Source organism: Suricata suricatta, chromosome 5 (genome assembly GCF_006229205.1).
Source record: "Suricata suricatta isolate VVHF042 chromosome 5, meerkat_22Aug2017_6uvM2_HiC, whole genome shotgun sequence".
In the NCBI taxonomy this organism is placed as follows: Eukaryota; Metazoa; Chordata; class Mammalia; order Carnivora; family Herpestidae; genus Suricata; species Suricata suricatta.
The window spans coordinates 103,952,429-103,961,084 of NC_043704.1; the positions used below are offsets into that span (position 1 = coordinate 103,952,429).

At 38.4% G+C, this 8,656-nt stretch overlaps 1 long non-coding RNA gene across 1 annotated transcript; it reads left to right on the forward strand.

Annotated features, from left to right (window-relative positions):
- Positions 1–1,294: 1,294 nt before the first annotated feature.
- Positions 1,295–5,962, forward strand: LOC115292944. The gene is made up of 5 exons (XR_003909252.1): positions 1,295–1,350; positions 2,545–2,720; positions 2,981–3,056; positions 5,585–5,678; positions 5,856–5,962. It is a non-coding gene; the product is annotated as an uncharacterized LOC115292944 (long non-coding RNA).
- The last annotated feature ends 2,694 nt before the right edge of the window (positions 5,963–8,656 follow it).

Below are 8,656 nucleotides of genomic sequence, written 5' to 3' on the forward strand. Positions count from 1 at the left end.
AGGCACTCCAAGTGTAGTTATTTTAAACTCTCAGCCTGAAAAATTCTAATATTCCTGCCATGTCTGGTTCAGGTGCTTTCTCTGTGTCTTTAAATTGTGCTTTTTTTGCCTTTTTGTATGCCTTGTCATTCTTTTTTTTAGTAGCCAGACATGATGTATTGAGCAAAAGGAAACCACTACAAATTGACTTTAGTAATGTGGTGGGGAGGTGTTGGGAGAGATGTGTTCTATAGCCATATAATTAGATGTCAGTCTCTTAGTGAGCCTATACTTGTGGACTGTGAACTTCACAAATGTTCTGCAGATATTTTTCTTCCCCTTTAGGAAGGCTAGCATTCAGTATTCCCCTACTTCCAGGTCAACTAGGCTCTGATAACAATCCAGAAGGTTAGGTTCTGGTAAAACAGTTTGTCTTAAGGTCAGGTCTTGTTAAAAAAAAAAAAATAGAATACTCTAGAAAATTTCTAAATATTCTAAATAAATAAACTCTTCTCCTCCCCTGCAAAAAGCATAAGGGGATTTTCTCTGATATTCACTACCAGAACCTGATGGAACTCGATATAAAATTCACAATATTATGGAGGCCCTCTAGATATGCTCCCCCCTCAGAGTTAACTAACAGAGCTGTCCACACTGTGTGTCCAGCAATTTGTCCATTACAGTTTAGGTTTCTCTACCCCAGCATTAATCCCACTGCAGTCTCCACGCATGAGTCTCTGCTCTAATAAACCATCATTTCCTGTATTCCTCTGTCCATCTCTCCAATCTTAGGGCAGCAGTTTGCCCTGTGACCTCACCTATCTTATAAATCCTATAAAAGTTGTTGATTTTTCATTCTGTTCAGCTTTTTACATAATGTTAGGATGGAATGGCAACATCCGAGCTGGAAGCCATGGTATCCTTAAATTTACATAGCCACAATTAATCTGTGGTGGTAAAAATGAGAACAGCAATTACTTGGTGGGATGTCTTCTGGGGTGCCAAAAATGTTCTATAACTCAATCTGATGTGGTCACATGTGTGTTTTTATATGAATAAATTGTCAGCTATACAAAGAAGATTTGTGTCATTTGCTATGTGTAAGTTCTACCTAAGTTAAAAAGTAAAGTTTGAAATTATCTTTCACAGATATTAGCTGTACAAATATCATTGTATGGAAAACACTACTCCATGGAAAAACCATATGCTAAACCTTACATGTGAAGAAGAAATAAAAATCTTGGGTTTAGCTTACAAAAATTAGCATGTCTTCCTGAGTCTAAATATAACTGTTAGAAAGTGGCTGAAAGTAATTCAGAACCTCTATATGGGAAAACAGCCTCAAAATAAGAGTGCCATAATATGAATAAGGTATGCTACTTTAATTTCATTTTTAAAAGTATATTGAATGTAATGCTAATAGCTTCCCTTCAAAGTCAGCCAGATGTGTTTAGCAGATAGTTGTTTAGGAGCATAAACCATCTCTCTAAACTAGCTTTGAAAATCTCCAATCTAGAATTGGAGATTTGGCCATTTCCACCAGCCTTCAATATCACTGACTGTCTTATCACAAGCAACTTCTTGTATCTAACAATGTTTGAATTCAATGCTACCTCACAGTCTCATCCTTTTCAAAGATATTTTAATCCACAAATATAGGAATTTAAGTCAAAATTCAGGAGAGTGTAGTGCTGTCAGATCACAGAGCTCAGGTGAAATGATAAATGGTTGAAAAGGTTCAGCCAAGGATGTGTCCACAGGTGCCCAGGGCCTTGACAAGTATTCCCAGCCCATTCCTCCACCTGGCTGCTGGCCCGCATCCTTGAGAGCCCTTATATCTCCTAAAATATCTAAGTGTTGGGGGGAGGTCTTCTACTCCAACCTCCCCAGTAGCCTCTACCCCTGTCACTTTGGTATACTGAAAAGACAAGGACTGACCATTCTCTCCAGTTAGAAGTTGAACTACTAACTTTGACATTAGGTATGTGAATTTCAGCACAGAAGATAACTAGGAGGAAGAAAGTTTATATGAAAATGAGAGGAAAAAGGAGGAGAAAGCAGATGAAAAGGGGTTTGGGCTGAACAGGAAGAAAATGAAATATGATTGATGATTAAAAGATGATGAATTTGAGAGAAAAGACCTCTTTGCTTACTCAAGCCGCATGGTTGAGCCATACCACCTCACCTCACATCTTTTCTGAGGTGCTACTAGTCTGGTCCTAAGTCCAAAATGAATAGTGTATGAAATGATGCCCAATAGATAATATTTTGATATACTAGAAAAATGTCAGAAGACTACTGAGCATTCTAAAACTAATGACATAAAGAATTAAATAATCCCCAGACGGTGAGCATTTTACTTCTTTTCAGCAATAGGATGGTCTACTGCCTTTAATATGAGGAGATAATATTTGTTTATCAGTAGTTTAGCAAGTTCATACAAATTAACTTTTCCACCTAACTTTTTTTTAGGGGTAGGTATAGATCCTTAGGAATTCTTAGAGTAGTGAGGGATAAGATTGACATGATGAACTCTCAGTTAATGCTTTTTTTTTTTTTTTAAAGGGCTATTTCAACACAGAGTGATAAGTTATTAGTGCTTCACTATTATCTTTTCTTGAGTTCTAATGTCTCTCAGAAGAAACACGAGATAAAAATTGGGAAGATTTCTTAATGCAACATCAATAACAAGAATATCTTAACCTTCTAGAAAGAAGATTGAGGAAGAAGAATTCAAAAAGGTAGGAGGTTATAGTTTTAAAGACAAATGCATTATCCTATCAAGCTTCTGAAATAGAGAAAAATGTGCAGAAGCCAAGAAATAAAACAGATAACAACCTGAAGAGTAATTTTTTACCACCAAACCTTGTTCAGTACTCTGCCTATCTTAACCGCGGGGCCACCCACAGTTACCACTACCAGGACTGTACTGACCCACTCACACCTCAAGAGCAGATGCTTCCTTCAATGCCCACAATGACCCCACTTCTTCTTCATTTAGTCTCCAGTGAGTAATCATAAAAGATGGCAAGTCCAGGAACCAGCAGATGGTCATAACCGCCAAAGTCATTGCTCAGGTTTGTATGTTTATAAAAATACATTTTTGGGGGGTTGCCTGAGTGGCTCAGTCAGTTAAGCATTCGATTCTTTATTTCAGCTCAGGTCATGATCTTACAGTCATGAGATTGAACCCCATATGGGGCTCTGTGCTGGGTATGGATCCTATTTAAGATTCACTCTCTCCCTCTCCCTTTGCCCCTCCCTGCTCACACTCCCGCATGTGCTCACTCTCCCTCTCCCTCTCCAAAAAAAATTTTTATTAAAAATAGATAAAGATTTTAAAAATAAAAATACAATTTCTGGTGCTATTACCCAACAAAAACAGCAGGAGTAAGTCACTTCTCTCACAAAAGCATCCACCAAATTAGCCTAAATCTGAGTTTCAGAAGAATATGTGGACCACATTTTACTATGTTATATAAGTCAGTTTAAGTCTCTTGTATTGGCTACTGGATTGTTTATTTCTTCTTGCAGTCTGAGACCCAATAACTCAAAAGCCCACAAGTACGCCAAGCTCAAATTTTAAAACTTTCAGTTATTTTAAAAAATAGCCCAAACTAGCAAGTTTTTAGCATTCAGAGCCTGTCTGCTTTGCATACCCCACAAAAACCTCACCCAATAAATGTTACCTTATGATAGGACAGGAACTTCTGGATAGAGTGCCCCAAACAACTACTCTCTGAATTACAGAGCTCTCTGACTCAGGGATCTTCCAACCTGTGTTGCTGATGGGCATCATGTCAATGTTCAAGCCCTCTTTCCCAGATAATTCACTGTTTCCTTCTCCCCTTCTAGATGCCCTCTCATCTCACCTTTCCTGCAACCCTGTCCAAGCACCAATAAACCTTGCATTCTGTCTTTTTCTACATCATCCCCTAAATCCCTTTTGTGGTCTTATCTTTTTCCTAGATTAGCCCCTAAATCCCTCAAACTCCAGACACTATCATTTCATTTCATAATTTAATTCAGTCAAGTAGCCAGTTGGTCACTGAGATCTTATTAGTAAGGCAGCATGTTAAGCAAGGTATAAGGTAAAGTTCTTGCTTTCAAATTTCATACTCTTTAGTTGAGGGAGTTAAGAAACTTACCTACAAAATGACAAATAGGTACATAGGCTTTGAAAAGCAATAGCCAAATTTCATTTCCACTATTTATTAGCAAGATGAGAGTCCTTTATCTGGCTAGCCCCTGGCTCCTCTTCTGAAAAATGGTACCATTGCCTCATGCATAAGGCTACTGGTGGGATGGAATGAGATAATATCGTCTTTCCCTAAAGATAGTATCAAACAAATGCCAAATGAGTAGAATCTTCTTATGTCCAGTTTTTCTCCTTTTCAGAGTTATGACAAAAATAATTAATCAATTCTATATTTAATTTTTTAGAGTCTGTCTTTCCCACTAGAAAATAAACTCCATAATGTAAATAGAACTAGCATCTGTCTTGTTCCTTGGATACAACAGACTCAAATGATTTGTGAAATGAATGAATGAGTGAATAAAGTAGTAAAGACAACAGATGCTTTCAGATCTAAGAGGAGAGAATGTGAATAGAGGAAGGTTTCTAAAGGATCAGGAATTCACCGGGCTCTATTAGAATTACCTCCATAAAGGAGGAGAAGGAGAAGTTACAGATGAAGCTGTGAAGGTGCGAATGGCCAACTCTGTAGCCAGAGAACAGACAGCCTGGCTGAGTTAATCCTTCCAATGTAAATAATGGACAATAAGGTTAGAAAAGAAGGTTATGACTAGAGCTTAATAGCAGTTTTTTAAGTTTATTTATTTATTTTGAGAGAGAGAGAGAAGGAGGGAGGGAGGGAAGGAGGAAGGTGGGGGAAAGGACAGAGAGGGAGAGAGAGAATCCCAAGCAGGTTCAATGCCATAAGCGCAAAGCCCTATGTGGGGCTGGATCTCTCGAACTGTGAGATCATGACCTGAGCTGAAACCAAGAGTCAGACACTCAATTGACTAAGCCATCCAGGTGCCCCTAATGGCAATTTTTTTTTTTAAGATTCCCACACTCATGGATATCCCCAGGCCTGAAATCACACCTCCCAAGCCCCACCCAAACCCACATGACCCACAAATTCACATTGTGAAATAAGAAACACTGCAATTCATATTCTTAGACCAACTCACAATATACTATATTAATTATATTAATTTAACACCCAGGATAGAAATTAATCCCAATTACTAGATGCCCTAATAGAGCTTCCTAAATATATACAGGCTTTACTTTCAGGGTTTTAAAATTTACTGTGCTGGCAGCCAATCCTGGTAACAAAGGTGCAAACATCAAATACTTTTCCATGCCTCTAAGCTAATTACAAAGGTGTTTATTCTCCACATTAGATGCCATCTGAAGTCATAAAAGGAGCAGTTAGCCTAAAATGTAAAATACCCAGGTCTCCTCTGAGACTTAATCATCTGGTATCCTGTTAAGTAGTAACCTAATCACTGAGTTGCCCCAAGTGAAGCTTGAAATAGGCCCCTACACTCTGCAGGAGGCCCAAATTCTGACACAGGGCATATTCTTTTTTAACAGGGAAAGAACTTGCTCAGTTTTATTTGCATTCACTGATGTTTTGGAAAACTGTCCTTCAAAACTGACAGCTGTTTTGAGAAGCAGCAACTGCATTGTAAGAATACTTTTTTTTTTATGGGATAACTCTACCAGGGCAAAAACATTTATTAAAGTAGGGAAAATTCTACTAGGAGAGAACATGCGTGTGAAGGTGTAGAGAGAAGGGGACTGAGGTATAATTTTATGAGACATCCATGAGGTGCAAACCAAAAGAGATGCCTGATTTTTATAGGTGACACCCACCTGGGCCTCTCTGGGCCATAAGACAAGGGAACCTGACATGATCATTAAGCTCCTGCTTCTTTCTGTGCCGCAAGCAATAAAGTCCTCTGACTCTGATCCGGGCATCTTGTATCTTCAGGCAGCATCCGCGAAGCTGTAGCAGGCTAACTCGTCAGCGTGCAGGTAGGATCAAATCTCAGACCCTTTCTAAATCGCGCCAAAGGTGAGTAAATAGGTACGAGTTACAGATCCTGTGATGTCCATTCCCCCATTTTGTGTTTGAGACTTCATGCAAACGCCCCAGTCCTGCTTTGTGACTCCTGAACATGCACAGTCAGGATTTTTTGTTTTCATCTTGACTACAGGCATCACTGAGGCACCTTTCACGGGGTGCTGCTCTCTCTTCTGAAGGCTCTGGGCGGCTTCTATGTGCTCTTCCAATTCATCTCAAACCAGTCAGCTGAGAAGCTGGTGACTGAGGGTAGTGGCCACATTATTCTTTTTGTAAACACTGTATGTATTATGCACCCCATAGCAAGGGTTATTTAATAAGCAGTAGATAAAGGATATATACTAACTAATAGGATCCTGTTATTGTGTTTAAAAGAAAAGACAAATATTTTTAAAAAGCATAAAAAGGATATACACATTTTAATAGTAGTTATTTCTGGATAGAAGGATTATGAATGATCTTTTTTTCATTTTTGTTGATTTATATTATCTGTAGTTTTAATATGAACATGAATTACACTGTGTAATGTTTAAAAATCTATCATAGCTTCTCACCCAGCAGGATACTACCCCACTCATGGCATCCCACAGCTTCTATGCCCCAACACCACTATGTAAAGAACCCTGCCAGTAGTCTCCTTACTGGGGGTAAGGATAAAGCAACCTTCAAAGAACTAAGTAGTTATTCAAATTAGCTTAGCCACCATAACCTTTACAGGATTCTTGTTAAAATGTACATGAAGAGTTCTATCAATCCTGAACACAAATACAAGATCTAATTTAAAACATCTTGTGTTTCAGCTGATGCCAAAGCAATGACAACTCCTGTAAATTCCCTAAGGTAAAACCAGAAATGCACTGAGTGATATATAATAGCTATCTCCCAAGAAAAGAATAAGAAGCCATTTATGAAATCTTACCATGTAGGAAGACTAATGTGTCTATTAAAAGCAAAAATGTGAACTCCAGGTCCTCTCATCGGAGGCTAATTTAAATGCAGTTTTGCTAAATTAGCTATAGAAGAAATCTGAAGGAGAAGGCTAACAATGAAGTCATATAAAACAGCACATCCTTGGTAGGAATAATTTGTATAGTACTATTCCAATACAGAGCAAGTGAGTAAACTGGTTAAGGATAGTTTTTATTTTTAAGTAGTACATTGTCTACAGAAACAATGCCTTTTTCATGAAATCCACATATTAGTGAGCAATTGTTTCCAATATTCACTTTATTGTTAAGAAAAATAACCCATTTTGAGAAAGTTAAACATTCATGGAAGTTAAGTATACTTTATAAATAGATGTTTTTTCAAACGAAAGCTTCCTTTAACCCTAGAAAGCCAGAACTATAGGCCAACATAAAAAGAGCAGTCAGTGCATGACTCCTAATTCTATCAGACTCATTATGGAAAAAAAGTTTACAATATAAAGATTTTCTTTTTCCTAATCTATTCTCTTATTTGCCCAATGTTTAGAACTTTTTATCAAACTTTAGGGAACAGCTTGGGTCAATCACTTTGGGCTAAATTCAAGTTCATTTGTACCTGCTACCCAGACAAACATGAGAGTTTACTAGAAGCATGAAGAAATGTGTTTATAATATTTTTAGAAGCCAGAAAGTCTTTCCTTTAAAAATGATTTAAAATGGGGGCACCTGAGTGGCTCAGTCATTTGAGCATCCAACTCTTGATTTCAGTTCAGGTCATGATCTCACAATCATGAGATCAAGCCCCACATCGGGCTCTGCACTGAGCATGCAGCCTGCCTAAGATTCTCTTTCTCTCTCCCTTTGCCCCTCTCCCCCACACACGCTTGCTCTCTCTCTCTCAAAAAAAAAAAAAAGATAAGAAATTATTTCAAAAGTTCCACTGACCCTGTCTCCACCCTAACACCTCTGTCCTGCCCCCCACACACACTTTCAAATTTAAAGCATAATTAAGCAAGATATTTAGCAGCATGAAAATGGCCTTTATTGAAAGGAAGTCATTAATTCTCTATACAGCAAAACAAAAACATCTGTTATTCCAGTTCCTCTTTTGGCTTTTACAATAAGAAACCTCAGAGGTTCTGTAGATAACAACAAAAAACATACACCCAAAGGCACAGAGAAAGAAAAAAGCAACCATCAAATAGGCAGCAGCAACAGCAGGCAGGGTACCCTGGGTACTATGCCTGAAGCCACCAGGAGCCTTGAGTGTTTTGCAAGACATCAGGCTTAGTTAGGGCAGATGTTTCTCATTTACCAGAGAGGCATGGGGCCACGCATGCCTGCCTGCCTAGTGAAGGAAACATGATCATAGATTGAGGAGTTAGTATACTCTGTTCAAGTCTCTTGTTCTCTTTCTTTTCACAATTCTGAAAATTTTTAAATACAGGCAAAGAGGGAATAGCAAGTTAAGGAGAAAATGGTCTATTCTAAACTCATTGAAGAACATGGCTTCTGCTCTGGGCCTTGCAGGAGACATGGCAAAAATATGACAAGCCAACGTGCACTTGACAGCGGGAAGAACAATACACTGGGACATGGCCAGGCAGAGGTTTCTAGTTGATATCGAACTAGAGGGAGCCCATGTCATTTGAA